We start from the raw sequence: 18,103 nt of genomic DNA on the forward strand, positions 1-18,103 counted from the left end.
ACGACACACCGAACTGATAGCGTTTAACGTAGCCACCTTGGGAGGAGCTCCTATTATCTTGGGTATGAGCTGGCTGGCGCTACACGATCCGCTAGTAGGCTGGCATCAGAGAGTGGTTTCCTTTGGATCAGCACATTGCCTAGAACACTGCAAGGAGGGAGAGGCTCAGGCAGGCGCCAGGGGCACTCTAGCAGTGATGGAAGTGGTGGACAAAGGGAGGGTGCCACCACAATACGCTGACTTGCTTGACGTATTCAGCGAAAAAGAAGCAGATAAACTGCCCCCGCACAGACCCTTTGATTGTCAAATTACCTTACTCCCAGGAGCACAATTGCCAGTGGGCAAGCTGTATGCAATGTCAGACAGTGAGATGCAGGAGTTAAGGGAGTTCATTGACAAGAATCTCAAGCGAGGTTTCATCAGAGAGTCACGAGCGGTGGGGGGCAGCCCAGTGTTCTTTGTGGACAAAAAAAACACAGGCAAGCCCAGGCTTGTATGTGATTTCAGGGCCCTAAATGCAGTGTCAGAACCAGTGACTTTCCCTATGCCCAGAATTGATGACATTCTAACACGGGTGAGAAAAGGGAAAATTTTTACCAAGCTGGACCTTAGGGGGGCATATAACTTGATACGTGTGAGAAAGGGGGATGAGTGGAAGACCACTATGTTCACCCCCTTGGGGGCCTTTGAGTACACCGTTATGCCTTTCGGATTACAAGGGGGCTCCGCCTGTTTTCAATCATTCATGAATCACGTCCTGGGGCCACTGCTCTACAAGAACTGCGTAGCGTTCTTAGATGACGTTCTGGTGTACTCAGACAATGAGGAGCAGCATGTGCGAGATGTAAGAGAGGTACTGAGCAAGCTGCGAGAAAACCGGCTGTGGGTGAAACTGGAGAAGTGTCAGTTTCATACCAGGGAGGTGGAATTCCTGGGGTACCGGTTGTCTGACAAGGGATTGGCCATGGATCCCAGCAAGGTTCAAGCGGTACTGGAATGGAAAACACCAAAGACCAAGAAGGACGTGCAAAGGTTCCTGGGCTTCGGAAACTTCTATAGGAAGTTCATCAAAAACTTTGCCCATTTAACAGCGCCCATCACGGATTGTCTTAGTAGCAAAAAGAAATTTGTTTGGACGGGAGAAGCGCAACAAGCGTTCGAACGCTTAAAGCAGGCGTTTGCGTCGGAAGAGCAACTCTTGCACGTGGATCTACAACAACCAATGAGAGTGGAGACTGACGCGTCAGACCGAGCGGTGGGGGCCGTTCTTCTCCAGCCGGGAAAAGATACGTCTGAATGGAGACCGTGTGCATTCTTCTCGCGGAAGTTGAACAAATCAGAGAGGAACTACACAGTGTACGACCGAGAACTGCTCGCCATTCATGAAGCATTCCGGAAATGGCGGCACTTGCTGATTGGGGCGCAGCACAAGGTTCAAGTCCGAACTGACCACAAAAATCTGGAATACTGGAGAACAGCCCGAGTGCTGAACCAGAGACAAGTGAGATGGGCCCAGGAGTTCTCCAAATTCCACTTTGAGATTCGTTACGTGCCCGGCTCCGAGAACGTGAGGGCGGACGCTCTTTCCAGGAAACCTGAGTACTTAGAGGGGGAGGGAGCGCCTGAGGCAAGGCATGTAATCTCTGAAGACCGCTGGGTGTGTGGGGCGGCATTGGTGGGGCAGAGGGAACTGATAGAGGGTACGGAGAAAGATGAATACGCCCAAGAGAAACTCAGAGAGCTCCGGAGGACAGAGGAGAACACAGGGGGGTTCGAAGAAAAGAACGGGGCGTTGTATTACAAAGGGGCACTGTACATACCCGACGGGGAACTGAGGGGCAGAGTACTCAAGCAGTTGCATGACAGCCCCACAGCGGGACATTTTGGACAGCACAAAACCATGTGGTTGGTTACCAGGGAGTTTTGGTGGCCCAAGGTGAGGGAGGACGTACGGGAATATGTCAGGGGTTGCGGCAGGTGCCAGCGAGCGAAAGGAGAGAGGGTGGCGCCAGCGGGGCTATTACAACCCTTACCCACGCCCGAAAGGCCATGGGAGGCAGTATCCATAGATTTTATGACGGACCTGCCAAAATCCAAAGGCAAAACAGCTGTCATGGTGGTGGTAGATCAATTAACCAAGATGTGTCATTTTATAGCTTGTTCACATGCAGTCACAGCGGAGGAAACCGCCAAGTTGTTTGTAGAACATATTTTCAAGTTGCATGGCGCCCCCTTGAGGGTGGTCAGCGACAGAGGGAAACAATTTACTTCCAGGTTCTGGAGGAAACTTATGAGCTTACTGCACGTAGAACTCAATTTCTCAACTGCCCGGCACCCAGAAACCAATGGGCAAGCGGAAAGGGCAAATGGGGTTTTACAACAATACCTGAGGTGTTATGTAAAAGACAGAGAAAATGATTGGGTGGATAAGTTACCTCTAGCAGAATTTGCCTACAACAACGCGGAGAACGTGTCCACAGGGATGAGTCCCTTCCTGGCAAATTATGGGTGTCACCCCCGGGCATTCCCAGGAGAGGGAGGGGAGAGGTGGAGCGTGCCGGCGGCGGAATATTTTTTTGAAGAGATGGAGGCGATCCACCGTCAGCTTCAACTTAACTTAGAGAAAGCCAAGGAAGAATATAAGAAGCAAGCAGACAGAAATAGGAGGGAAGGTGAAACTATAAGGGTGGGGGACCGGGTGTGGTTGTCCACCCAAGGGCTACCGTTCAAGGGCGGGAGTAAGAAATTGAGGCCCAAAAGATTGGGACCCTTTGAGGTCATACAGCAGGTCAACCCAGTGGCATTCAAACTCAGGCTGCCCAGTCACATGAAATTACACCCAGTATTTCACAGGTCATTACTGTCGCCGTACCGAGAGGGACGCGAGTGGGGGGAGCGTGAGAGAGAGGCCACCCAAACGCCCGTGATAGAAGAGAGAGAGCGCGACATGAACGTGGCAGGAATCATTGATTCCAGGTGGAAGGGGAATCAGGTGGAATATCTGGTAGAATGGGAGGGGGAAGCAGAGTCGGAAAACACTTGGGTACCAGCAGAGGTAGTCAATGACGAGGTTTTAATAGAAACATTTCATCAGCGTTTCCCAAGAAAACCGCAACCCGTGGCTCGATTTAGAAGGGAACACTTTGGGACCACCGATGAGGAAGGAGAGTTTGAAGGGTTCCCAGAGTCAGGGGTGGGTGAAGAAGCCGACTCCGACGAAGAAGAGGAAGACGGGGAGAGAGACGGTACGCCGTGGCTGGAAGTGTTAGAATCCTCGGACGACGAGGAGAGTTCCTTCAGGGGCTTTCCGCCCTCACCGCCAGTGGGAGAGGAGGCGGGAGGGGGTGAAGGGGGCCCTGGGGGGGAGGTGGATGTCAGGGAACTGCCATCGGAGAGACAGGTGGTGGACAGGCTACAGGAGAATAGGAGAGAATCTGCAGTAGAAGAGGGAACCAGCAGGGGGAGTGCAGGAGTCACAGCGGAGGGGAGGCTCTGGGATGCTTCCAGTGAGAGTAGTGGAGAGGTAACGGGACCCCCGTTGGGAACGCCCACCCTTCGCCGGAAACTGTCACGCAGAGAGTCTCGAAAGCGCATGTCTGTCAAAGAGCTTTTATGTTGGCGTAAATTCCGTAGGCGTCCACTGTCAGATTCTACCAGCGACTGACGGAGTCATGCTTTGGGGGCTCCGTTAGTGCATCGGTTTGGATGACCAGCCAAACCCCAGAGGGATCAAGCTTTTACGCACAAGCCGCTCACTATCCCATCACAGATGGATTAGAAAAAATGTAATTAGATGCAAAAAATAAAGGGGGAAATTTGGAAATCGGGGGGGGGGGGGGAGTCTGAGGGATTCAAGTAATCCCAGGAGTGTACAATTTGAAAACGATGTGAATGTATAAGAATTTTGCTTAAAAAATGAAAATAAAATATTTTTTTTAAAGATGCCAAATAAATGGGCAAGCACATAGTTCATTTCTCACTCAATAAACCACTGTTTATTACACTTGGGTCATGATGTCTGAATCAAGCATAAGCACATTGGGTAGGCTAACCTGTTTTAGTGTTTTGCAATGCAGTCCTGCACATATTTCTTCCCACAGCCCACAAATAGTTCGAAAACACCCACACTGCCAATTTATTTTAAATGCACAACAAGCATTCTTTCTAGCAACACACATTTTCATTTTCTCTTGTAGAAAAGGAATGGAAAGTAATAAATGGGCTGGTGACCCAGTAGTTTTACACCCTGAAATGCCTGGGTTGGTATGGAATAAGGTTACGATGCCAAATGCACAAGTTATTGGAAGAATAAAGCAACGGAAATAGGCTCTCTCGGAACCAGGAGATCAGGGTTCATTTCCAAGCTAGACTCAAAACACTTCCCTCTTTTGTTGTTTTCTCATAAGAAATGTATGAGAGCCAATCATGGAAGGGATGCATTACTAGACCTGTATTCTTAAATTGAGAAGGTTGTTCGATTTATAGAGGCTCATAAGGTTTGGGCAATAAAGTTACAGAAAACTAAAGGCGGTCTTCTACAAATCTGTGTTTCATCAGCTCTCCAACATGTCATGTATATCGTGTCTTCCTCCCAGAGAGCAAGTGGTGTTGTGAGATCAAGACTGACCTCACTGCTGTTGTGGGTGGGAGCGATTGGATAGCCACAACAACCTGATTGGTGGTCCCTCAGTTGCTGGGGTAATTCTGGCCAATGGGATCGTTTCACGCATTAACCGAGGGACCTATGTGTGCCACTGCATGTTGTGTTGAGCTTCCTCTTTTTGCCCTGTGCACTGAATCACCCACCCACCCTATATTTAGGGTTCATGACTTGCTATGCCGTCGTGGGTCGTCTGTTTTTGGGACAGGGGCCCAGTAGGAATTTTCCCATTTGGCTGATTGGCTGGTGCCACTTGGGTTTTGCCTGCTGCATAGCAAATCATCACAACTTTGTAAGGTTCGGCGGTGAGGCATTGGTTCAATGTGGAGGGGAGGGGAGGTTGTCACACCTGCCCCTCCAATGCGCGAAAGGGTATTCCGTTAAAGGAATCCAGGGGCTTGCCTTGCTTTTGTCCGATCCCCTTCCAGGGGTTAGGGCCACGCCAGAGCCCCTGGGAGCATTTGGGGTGAGCTTGAGTCTGAGCCTGGTCCAATGCTCCCCCAGGATTTTTTCCCTCACTGATCTCTGCCAGAGTCCAGTCGCCAGTGCTGCCCTGCCAAGGTCAGGTGCAGCTAGTCAGGAACCAATGCCTAAGCAAACCACTCACAATCTGTAATCGATAAAGTTGTGGCCAAAATTATGCCAATAACCTTAAATTAAATTCTGTGTCAATTGTGTCTTTATTTATTGGGGGAGGTCTTGGGATCTTAACACGCAACTCATGGGCTCCTTTCTATACATAGGCCTAGTTTAAAGAGTCGCATATCAAGACTCCTTGCCTCTGGTTAGTGCAACAAAATAGGCTGATAATGGCCTGGTTTGTTTGATAATAGTAAGCCATAAGACAATCACTTTGGGGGGCAGATTACCATTGGCCTGATGTAAACTACAGGGAAAAGTGCCTATTGCAATGGGCTTGAGAAACAGTGGTTGCCAGGGTGACCAGGTGGGAGGGATGCTAGAAGCGGAAAGGGAGGAATTGTTTTTGGCAAGTGCTGCTGGGAAGGAGAAGGAGGCAGTGACTCTAGCAGAAGCCATGCTGGCTGGCTGGAGCATACTGTTACAGAGAGACCCTGGGATGGGGGTTAGGATGCCTCTGAATCTAGTGCTGGGAAGGACAAGCCCCGCTTAAAATGTACCTGTAAATGCTGTGTCTCTCTCCATAAAATTCAGGTGTAAATGTGTGTGAATAAACCACATTTCATAAAGTCAGTAGACTGCTGTTCCTCATTCCAAAGGAACACAAAACCTGGTTAAGTACCAAAGCACCCCCCCCCAAACTTGGAATCTTGCTACCGCTCAGCAGAGATTGGGATGGCCTGCAACAATATGTCTGCATCGTAAGTCTGCTGTAATATGCAAATTGGCAGCTCATCTAGAATCATAATGTAGCCACACAGATTAAAAATGCCCTCGACTGCAGGTGGGCAGCATCAAAATTAATTTTTCCTGGAAACGTAAGCCAAAGAAAAGGGAGAGTGGAGGTGTCAGGGATTGAGTCGACATCAGGTAACTGGAACCATGTCAAAGCTGCTAAAAGTGAAACAAGCAGAAACCTTGCTCCTTTGTGGATGCTGGTCATCCACGGAGCTGAACGTATCACAAAACAAATCACCCTAATACAAAGCACAGAAAATCAGCTAGTAAACAAGACAACTCTAATTATTTAACAGCAGACTCCGGAATAATTAAATGCTGGTAACCCAAGTAGCTAAAAGCCAATTATGTAACCACAGGATCCAAAATATTACAGCCGCGTTATCTAAATGAGTAACTAGCAGCTATTTATTTTAAAGTTCTTCCCCAGGCACCTCTCTTGAATTCCATATGCCCAGATCTTTATCGTTTATTCTTTATAGCAGGGGTGGGGAACTGGGTCCAGCTAGCAGACCAGATCCAGAAACTCCCAATTCCTGTACCCCCCCCCCAAACCCTTTATGGGGCCATTTTGACAGGTTTTATGAGAGCAAAAATAAAAATAATAAACCAAATCTGCCCAATATTTGATTGTTTATTGTTTAGATGAGAACATTCAGGAGTGGAAGAATGTTGGGAGGGGGTGTCCCTGCTGCTTTTCAGCTTAAGATGACAGGATACATTTCATTTCATATGCATCTAATGCCAAATTTTTGCATCTCTAGGGACTGAAGAAACCAAGGCTAAGCACCACAGATGGACACATTTCCACAACTAAAATAATATGTCATTGTCTGGATCATTGTAACAGATGGTTTTACGAATAAAAGTGTTTATTATTATTCTGCATTCATGCCATTCAAACATGGAATCTGATATGGGCACAGAATTCAACATCCTGGGCACTTCTGGTGTTGGTCCTGCTCCCCAGCAAGTGGCAAGTCAGAATTTTGCTGGCTGTAGACCCCAAAGAGACATTTAGCCATGACTCAGTGCAGCAAGTGGTAGACTTCAGATAGATACATCCATCATTCTTGCTTTCACAGGCTGTGAAGCGATGTGGGTGGAAGAGTTTGATCTGATATATATTTTAATATCTTGAAATATTCATGAATACAACTAGAAACAAATATTTAAACATAAGACATGAATGAATTAACCATTTTGTATTTTTATTTGATCAGGAGAGTCAAAGTTCAGCCCAGGAAACAGAAACTTCAGGATCCAGAAACTTAAAAGCTCAGGTGGGTGGGGGAGAGAAACCAAATAAATTGTGGGGAACTATACTGGCTTTCTGATTGGCCAAGAGGTTGAGAGGAAGTGTTAGAACAATCTCCTCTCTCCTCTCTGTCATGTGCTGTTCTGGGGATTTTCCTGACCCCCCCCCCCACTTTGGGGGAAGCATGGGGGCACAGCAGAAGCAGCCCCATTGAGCTTGTAGGACTTATTGTGCCAGTTCCTACTAGCACAACTGTTTAGTTGAATCCAGCCAATGCTTTTTTCAGGGGGTACTCAAGGGTATGCAAGACCAGTACCTCTTTTTGTTGTTGTTGATAAAAAGTGTGGCACTTACTGTAACAACTTCATGGTGAGTACTGGCACCTATTTTTCTAGGAAAAAAGCACTGAAACCAGCCCATAACTTAAGGGGTACCGATTGTTGTAAGGACATCACTGGCTACTACTCCCGAGTTCCCTGGGAACAGGGGTTGCTTGTTCATCCGCTCTGCCATTGTAGCTCTGGGATATTGATCGTAGGCCGGTATTGCAGTGGAGTGTTCAGCAGCAACAGAGATAGTGAGACTGAAAGAAAAGTTGTTAAGCACATCCTACATTAGATTTGTGATGGTGGCATTGCAGTCAGGAGCTTATTTGAGAATATCAGTGTGATGTGTGGGATTAGCTGCCTTCAGCTTCAGCACCCACTGAGCTTCCGAGCTTGATGGACTTACATTCTAATCCTGTTTTAATATATTTCCTATTTCCTCATTTCTGATGATCTCCAAGCCCCTCAAAATTCTACCCTCGGTGCAATTGCAAGCCTGCTAATAAACAGTGTGCCATTATTTTGAGGTACTCCGCATCGTTATGTTGCTTTTGTGGTACTGATCATTTCAACTTCCTAAGATGGCCGCTGTTCCATTTGAACGCCACTCTGATGCTTAAGCGTTAGCATGTATTATACTTGTCATAGAAGGATAACAGGAAGGAAAATATAGGCCCAATTCTCCAGAGATGCAAATGAGAACTAGGCAGCAGCTTGTAGCTTGCCGTTCTGTTCTTCTTAAAACAGATATCAGTATATTCTTCTTTTAATGATATCACTGAACATACCTCTGTGTGTCCTTTGTGAGGGGTGTCGGTACACATGTTTTGCCCTGAGTTGCATGGGAGTCTCTGATGGGATCATTCCCATGGTTTTTATCCATAATACATGAAGTGCCTTTAGGAGGGACAGCAGAAAATGCTGCTCTCCTGCAACAAGCAACCAAGTTTGCTGCCAGGGAAAGGATGATGTATGGAGCTAGCCAGAGACTTCAAGATTACTTATTTAATTCTCTACTCTTTGGCAGTCTTGCTGGACAACTCATTTAGCTGCTCCTCGCTTTGGATTCCTAGATGCAATACAGAGATAATAGCATGCCTCCAAAGACCAGCAGTACTTTGATGGCAGGTGCCTATGGATGCTCTTCAGTATAAGGCATGGCAAGAGGGAGCCTTCATATGATTTTATTTTGAAGTCCTTTGACTGATGTTGCAGTGCTATTGCACAGTGTTAATAACCAACATAAGCTGATTTTTCCCGGTGGGTGGAGTGGGCATGTTTGGTTTCCCCATTTTTTTATTTTTTATTCTTGTCCCATAGCTAGAGAACCAGAGTGGTGATATGTGCAAAGGAGGGGGGCATTCTCTTTTTGGGAGCAAGGAGTCTCTTGCATTTCCCAGATAACTCTTCCCATAAAAGAGAAGCCCTCTGTTTAGTTTTTCCACACTTCCTCATGTCCTGCTACTTGCCCCCAGGGAAAGAAACCGCTCTTTAGTGCTCAACTGGAGCAAACAGCAATCAGGTTTCTGTGGATTCCCATTTGTTCCAATTTAGAGCTAAAGAGTGGGTTTTCCCTGGGAAAGGAGCAGGGCAAACTGCTGAGGGGTTCAGTTAGATATCCCATTCAACAACCTAGCTGCTTTCTGCACCTACTGCAGCTTCTGTATTAAGCCCACAAGAAGCAGCTAGATGCTCACCATGTGCAGGTGTAACGTTTGAATAGGCTTAAATACAACCCCCCCCGATGCACACCAGTGTACAGTGGTACCTCGGGTTAAGAACTTAATTCATTCTGGAGTCCGTTTTTAACCTGAAACTGTTCTTAACCTGAGGTACCACTTTAGCTAATGGGGCCTCCCGCTGCCGCGTGATTTCTGTTCTCATCCTGAAGCAAAGTTCTTAACCCAATGTACTATTTCTGGGTTAGTGGAGTCTGTAACCTGAAGCGTCTGTAACCTGAAGCGTCTGTAACCTGAGGTACCACTGTACAGCTGATCTCTGCATTGTTAAATGGAAGTAAATGTTTTTCAGGACATGGTGGTCTGAAGATTACACATGTATGTCATATTCAAATGTTATACCATGCCATGAACATCCTTTGGGTCGGGAGAGATTTTGTCTTTCCCCCTTTACTTTGTGGAGCCTGCCAGTGCCTAAAAATAGAGCATGATACAATACTACAGTATGAAGGTGAACTCTTCTGGGAATGAGATGTGGCTGAATAGCTGAAGTTTATGTCCCTGTCTCAAATGTACCTGAAGGGAATTCCACATCAGAACTCAGAAGGGAAACAACCTGTGAACTAAATGGAAGGCAAGGCTTGAATAGGCTGTTGTGCACCAGTCTCTCTCTCTTTAGTGATCACTCATAGCCAAGTAAGATTGTCTTCCAGGAATATGGTCTTAAAGGTGTATCCGTGACTGTCAACTGAGAGCAGAAGGCCATGAAGGGCAGAATTGACAGCAAATGACTCAGCCTATCTAACTGACAAAGGTTTAATGTTGCTGCCATAAATGCATGCAAAATCACAGGAAATTTATTCATATGGTTACCATGCCCTACCTGCCAGAGATGTCTACCTGTCAGCAGGTAGACCCTGAGTAACATACATGGAAACTATCATGCAGGCTAAATGACACTGTCTCACTCATCTAACCAGCAGCCTCTAAGTTGGGGCTTGGCTTGAGCTATTAGAGCAGAATCTCAACACCCGGTATAAGTCAAAATATTTCACATCTGGCTACCAGATGAATTTTTTGCAAACCCTTTGGGAAACATTGTTTTTTACACAGCCCAGAAGTAGCACATGATGAACTTTTCAAAATGGCCTGGTGTGTAATCGGAAAAGGTTCAGAAAAGAGGAACCCAAATGTTCAAGGGGGTGGTGTGACTCCCCTATGAGGAGTCCCGATGAGGGACTTTTTAAAAATCCAGAACTCACTGGAACTCAGTTCCAGCATCTCTCAGGTGGGCACCATTTTCTAGAAAAAATAACACTGGTTGCAACGTTTTGTACTTCCTAGTTTAGAGAAAAGTCAAGTGAGAGGTGACATATAGAAGTTTATAAAATTAACGCATGACATGGAGATAGTGGATTGTCAAAATGTTTTTTCTTCATCTCTCATAACGTAAGAACTTGTAGGGATCCCGTGAAGCTGAACATCAGAAGATTTAGACAGATAAAAGAAAGTCCTTCTTCATGCAGCACATAGTCACATTACGGAACTGGCTCCCTCAGGAGGCAGAGATGGCCACCAAACTGATGGGCTTTAAAAGAGCATTAGACAAATTCATGGGGCAGGGGGAAGGTTATCAGTGGCTACTAGCAATGATAGTTATGCTTGGCCTCCACAATTCGGGGCAGCTAAGCTTCTGAATACACCAGTTGCTGGAAACCACAGGAGGTGAGAGGGCTCTTCTGCTTAAATCCTGCTTGCTGGTTTCCCACAGGCATCTGTTTGTCCACTGTGAGAACGGGATGCTGGACTAGATGGGTCATTGGCCTGATCCAGCAAACTGTTATTATATTCTTAATTCCACAAGAAGTGTTTAGAGCCAAGACACTGCTGAGCAGGACAAAAATGCACTCATCTCCCCAGCTTGAACTTGCTCCCTGCCTTGCAGGTCTTTTCCCACCTGCCGTGGGAGGGCGGAGCCCTGACTAGCTGCAACTGCAAAAGCTGAACAGATTCTTAGGCTGCGGTATTGCTTAGAGTTTTGTTTGGGGGGAGAGGGGTGTTGATGTTATTGATATTAATTTTCAGAACTTTATTTTGTACCTTTGTTATGATAAGCGTGGAAATTGATCGGTTTGGTTGTGTATTTTTATGACTACTTTAGTTACGTTTAAATTATGGATTTTTTTTCATGTTGTAAGCCAACTTGAGCATGGTTTCCCCTGAAAAAACATGCTGTTTGCTGATGAATCAGAACAAGCGACAGTCTGCAAGAAACTTGATTGCCGTTTGGTCTGATTCAGTGGTAAACTGTGGGATTTCCTGGGGGAAGCAGTGGGGCAAACAGAGGTATGGATGAGTCCTAAATGCATGTATCAGGGGCATCAAATTTTAGTTTGTACTATGAAGGTCCATATTTTTCTGGGTGCTCCAGCCCTGCAAATTAGTACATCACCAAAGCTTTAACCACTCTTACGCTAGCCTGATTATTGCATGCTTAGCCAACGTATAAATCCTTCTTGTGCTCAGTTGCAGAGGGGATTGTGTCCTCGGAGGATTTATCTTAGGTCTGTAGCCACTGCAGGAGGAAGAGACGCTGTGGAAAGCAAAGTGATGTACTTTAATTTTTTTAAATTTTTACTATTTTAATTTTATGGATAAAATAGTAAGTATTTTTTTCCTAATTGCCCAATAGAAACAAAAATAAAACCTGCTCCCAATTTCCAGTCTTCTTGTGTCCTAGCAGCAAAACAAATGAAATAACCAACAGGATTGTTAAATGTTATAGAATAATGTTTATTTTATTAATAATAGTGTAAATGTATTAAAATTATTGTTTTTATAACCGTGTTTTTTAAAAAAATAAAAATAAAAAATAGCATTAAACATAAAGGTAAAGGTAAAGGTAAAGGTAAAGGTAAAGGGACCTCTGACCATTAGGTCCAGTCGTGACCGACTCTGGGGTTGCAGCACTCATCTCGCTTTACTGGCCGAGGGAGCCGGCTTACAGCTTCTGGGTCATGTGGCCACCATGACTAAGCCGCTTCTGGTGAACCAGAGCAGCGCACGGAAATGACGTTTATCTTCCCGCCAGAGCGGTACCTATTTATCTACTTGCACTTTGACGTGCTTTCGAACTGCTAGGTTGGCAGGAGCAGGGACCGAGCAATGGGAACTCACCCCATTGCGGGGATTCGAACCACCGACCTAGGCTCTGTGGTATAGACCACAGCACCATCTGCATCCCTAGCATAGTGGCCTGCTAATAATTCAGAAATGCGCAGGAAGCCAAACAGTGTGACTAGTACCATAACAACATCAGGATCTGCTCTTTTGATACTTTCTTGCACTGTGGTCTAAACCACTGAGCCTCTTAGGCTTGCCGATCAGAGGGTCGGCAGTTTGAATCCCCGTGATGGGGTGAGCTCCCGTTGCTCTGTCCCAGCTCCTGCCAACCTAGCAGTTTGAAAGTATGCCAGTGCACGTAGATAAACAGGTACCGCTCTGGCGGGAAGGTAAATGGCGTTTCCATGCGTTCTGGCTTCTGTCACAGTGTCCCGTTGCGCCAGAAGCTGTTTAGTCATGCTGGCCACATGATCCAGAAAGCTGTCTGTGGACAAACGCCAGCTCCCTCGGCCTGAAAGAGAGATGAGTGCCACACCCCATAGTCGCCTTTGACTGGACTTAACCGTCCAGGGGCCCTTCCCCCCCTTTTTTACTTTCTTCTCATCACACTGAGTTTGTGTGTGTGTACAGCACAAACTGCAAATCTCATTTCTCATGCAATGATGCTGTCAACTTCACTTGATATTACTGGATCTTGGTAGTTGCAGAACATTTGCTTTCATGTTTTCGGCTACTGAATTAGATTCTTCACCCAGAAATGGAAAAGTTATTTTATATTTTTTGTCTACTGAAATTCCTTCATTTATCTATTCATTGTATTACATCAGATCATGTCAAATCACTATATCAAATCATTACGTCAGATTAAATGAGCCACAGTAACATGCATGCCAGACTATGCATGAAGGTAATATTTGCAAGATTTGAGATTTGACGGGGTGGTGGTTAAAAAGAGGGCCAATTACATACAGGTTTAGCATTCTGATTACTTTAATTTTCACTGAACAGCCTATGTGCTAAGCCAAATGTTAAACTTCATATATAACGTGGGGTGGGGGAGGAATCCATATGAATACAATTTTCACCTGCAATATGCAACTTGAGGCTAGAAAGGAAATGTTCTTGCCCTACATTTCTCCACTGTGTCAAATACTGCACCTGAGGGAATCCCACACAGTGGAATGGATGTCTTTGTTTAATAATCTGTGCAGTCCCTCTATGCAGAGTAGTCTCATGGAGACAAAGTCCATCTCCTTCTGCATAATAGACCTTGAACAGAGAAATCGGTACTGCAGACCAGTACATTTTCCTTAATATTACAGCCGACTCTTCGGTAATAGAGTTAGAACTAGCCTCCCTCTTGATTGGTTTTGGGGAAATCCTGCTTGAGAACACTTCCAATCTTAATGTGTTAATACACATTGCCGTTTCCCCCCAGGAAAACCCTGAGTTTAGTGCTGAATCAGAACAAACAGCAGTTGGGTTTTCCATGGATTCCTGTTTGTTCCCATTTTTGTGAGGATAAAATGGGGAGGGGAGAACCATGTGTACCACCTCAAGCTTCTTGGCGGAAAAGCTAGTACTGTATATAAATGTAATAAATAGCTTTATCAGAAGTGGAAAATATCACCTGGGCGTCACGTTACATTCCTGGTGTTTATCTTTATGTGTAGCTATACAAATCTCCAGGTAGGCAAAGTGGGTGTTTTATAAACAACAGCTTGGTGACATTAATGTAAGATGAGGGTCTTAGAAAGATTGTGCTTCTTGAAAGAAATAAATGCTTGGAAAGGGGAAATGTGGCCAGATGCATATTTTACAATGTCATATTTCATTTGAAGCTGAAACAAACAGTACAGTGGTACCTCGGGTTACAGACGCTTCAGGTTACATATGCTTCAGGTTACAGACTCTGCTAACCCAGAAATAGTGCTTCAGGTTAAGAGCTTTGCTTCAGGATGAGAACAGAAATCGTGCTCCAGCGGCGCGGCGGCAGCAGGAGGCCCCATTAGCTAAAGCGGTGCTTCAGGTTAAGAACAGTTTCAGGTTAAGTACAGACCTCTGGAACAAATTAAGTACTTAACCTGAGGTACCACTGTATTTTTCAGCTTGATAACGCCAATATTGTCATAGTATTAATATAACTTTTTTGCAAATGTTTCTATCTTCATTTATTAAACTGCTTTCTTTTTAAGTGGCTTGATTTATCTCTTGATATAAGGGGAAATCGCCTCATATGATAATATCCATCAATTAAAATAATAGTTAAACTAATCTTGTACACAGTTAATTGGACCAGTTCATTCAATACATGCTGGTGAAACCTTGACAAAAATCACATGGAGCCAAGGACTTTCAACCCATGAGAGTCAGCCAAATTCTCCAAGGCCAGGTTGCATATTTACATTTCACATTTCACTGGATTTAATTATGCATCTACAATAGTTCTTTACTGCAATGAATAATGGCCGTGAAACACATTAACTATTTGTTCATAGTGTATTTATTAAAATAAATAATATGCTAACTAGGCTTACTTAATGGTGACTTTGCATTAGCCATTTCTCTTTGGCATCTTTATTTTCTAAGATTTGTAGTACCTGACCTATTTGCTGTATTTTTCTTCTAATAACATAAGAAAAATCTAAATCTAACTATATCCTATGGGGAAAGATATTGAATGTAGTTCTAATGCTAAAATTAATTCAGGGTCAAACAGAAAAGAAAAATAATCACCATGTCCCAAAATTATTAATTATGTTTCTACTTGCATTTATTTATCTAGCTGAATTATTTATATCTTGCTTTTCATTTTAAAAAAACACTTAAAGGAAAAAAACAATAAAAGCATCCTTTAACATTTCAAGATAAAATACTTCAGCATTAAATCAGCGCTTGCACACACACACACACACACAGAGAGAGAGAGAGAGAGAGAGAGAGAGAGAGAGAGAAGGGGGGGGGAAAGGAAAACCCCATTTAATTTTAAATAAAAGAAATCAATTAATAATTTCCTTCTGGAACAAAATGTTTTCAACACTAATCCAAAACCAAGAAGGGGTGGGGTTTCTTGCAACCTACCAATCAAATATTTGCCAGTGACAGATCACAAAGGAGGGGCCTGTGAGACTGATCTTAATGCTCAAGGTGGGTTCATGTGGGTAAAACCGGTCTTTAAGATAAATTTGACCTGTGCTTGCCTCAATAGATGTCCCTGGCCTCTGTTGTACTGAACAAGCACAATATTAAAGGGCATTCTCACACAAATGGATTGTGTAGAGCAAGGACAACCATTTTTCAGGTTGAACTGCCTGGGACAAAATACTTGGGACAGGTTCTGTTCCCCATCTATTTGCTATACCTTTGCCACTCTTTACTTATAACATATTGCTCTGGGAGGATAGCCAGTTGTATCCAGGAGGTGATAAATGCTTCTAAAAGAAGAGAGATCCCTGCCACTTTGAGGGACATGGTCCTTAAACCATTCCTAAGTAAAGCATCTTCGGAATTGGACCATTGATCCAACCATTCTCGCAAATATTTTATTTTCATAGAGGGTGGTGGGAGCTCAACTTTTGAAGAATACAGAGTATGCAAGTTCATTTCAATCCTGCTTCCAGGCTCAGTTTGATAATGAAACTGCCTTGATCTCCCTGGAAGATAATTAAAATGAGACAAATGCAAAATGAGTGTGTCCCTGTTCATTCAGATCTTAATGCCATAGAATAGGGTTAAACAAGGAACGCGGGTGGTGCTGTGGGTTAAACCACAGAGCCTAGGACTTGCCAATCAGAAGGTCAGCGGTTTGAATCCCCACGACGGGGTGAGCTCCCGTTGCTCAGTCACTGCTCCTGCCAACCTAGCAGTTCAAAAGCACACCAAAAAGTGCAAGTAGATAAACAGGCACCGCTCCGGTAGGAAGGTAAACGGCGTTTCCGTGCGCTGCTCTGGTTCGCCAGAAGCGGCTTAGTCATGCTGGCCACATGACCCAGAAGCTGTACGCTGGCTCCCTTGGCCAATAAAGCGAGACGAGCGCTGCAACCCCAGAGTCGGTCATGGCTGGACCTAATGGTCAGGGGTCCCTTTACCTTAGGGTTAAACAACATGGTGACCTCCAGGTGTTACTGGACTAGAACTCCCACCATCTCTAACTATTGGCCCTGCTAGCTAGGCCTGAGGAGAAATGTAGCCCAACAAATATCTGGAGGTCACCACATTGGCTTCCTTGGCTAATGAACATGGTATCTTCTACATCTGCGATGAAAATTGTTGCCACTATGTTCTGCTCGCTACCTTCTTACATGACAGATTGGTTGCTAGGGGTAGTACAGGAGGACATTTATTGTGTCCCATGGCATTTGTGCTTTTGGATACCACAATAATATTTCATCTCCTACTGCAGTGGCCCTGGGAAAGCTACATTTCCCAAGAGCCAGTGAAGCCTGTTGTGAGCATGCTGGCTAAATCACTGTTGCTGCAGCTTGGAAGGTTTGTTTAAAGGGAAGATGTGATGAAGTTCTGAGTGCTGGGTGCTGGGTGAGTGACTATGATGGGCCTGGGAGGAATTCTTCTCTGGGTCAGATTTTACTCCAAGCCAGAGAAGAATTTATTGGATCCTAATACTTGCTCTTCTTTGAAGTGAGCATTCCAAGTCCTCAAAAACCCATCTTCATGCTGCAAAGGATAGCCCTTTAGCCAAGATTACTAGCTGGGGACTTGGTATAATCTGTAATTCTGGAGTGGCAATAAAATAGGCAGGAAAGAGAGTGTCTGGGTAGCAATGTAAGAGCAGCAGCAAGTTTTGGGAAGCTGGGTGAAGCAGTGCCATCTCTACAGTTGTTGTATGAGGAACTAATAATGTAGAATCACTCCATGAGCCATGCTGTGGAAGCAAAATGTTATTTTTGAAGTGGCCCTTGTTCAAACAAAGTATGAGCCATAGCTGTAGGTAATGTTTTTTATATCACATCCCGCCCTTTATTAACTAAATGCGCTTTGTAAAAATGAGATCATTAGGTTTTTAAAAAGATCATGGAAGACACGGCATAATGTGAACTAAGAGTGTTTTATGTAGTAGTTTATTGTGGCTTACCTTATTCCCTGCTGAATCAGAATTTCGCCAGGAAACGCAGCACTTGCTCTGAATGTGAAGTTGTCCTCTGGAGGTCTTAAACTGTGTTAAGCAATGCAGTTTAAATTCATGCCTTCTAGTTTATCTGAATGCATATATTTCCTCATGCAGGCAAGGCTTTTGTCTCTCAATTTTTAATGAGAGACTATATGGGCTCCCACTGGTTTATGTTTTGTCAACTTAGCTGCTTCTGTAGGCATAATGGCTTTGTAAAATTTCTGTGACTCCTGGAGGGAATCTAAAAGTCTCTCTGAAAGCCCATGCATCTGGTTATTCATGTCCCCATTACATTGCCATGTTGATGAAAGGGAGAGGATGTGCACTGAATGTACATCGAGGAGCTGGTTTGCATATGGTTGTGCTGCATTGCTAACAGCTTGCCCCCAAGAGTTGACAGTGCAATTTCAGGGTCATTGCTCACCTTAGAGGCTGCATGGTTTGCCTTGCAGCATGTGAGCATACAGTGAGTCTTCCTAGACTTCTACATCTGTGCCAATGAACAGAACTCAAGAGTTAAACATAAATCTGATGTGTGCAATTAATGTTGAT

This window comes from Podarcis erhardii, assembly GCF_964252035.2.
Source record: "Podarcis erhardii genome assembly, chromosome: 2".
NCBI classification, from domain to species: Eukaryota; Metazoa; Chordata; class Lepidosauria; order Squamata; family Lacertidae; genus Podarcis; species Podarcis erhardii.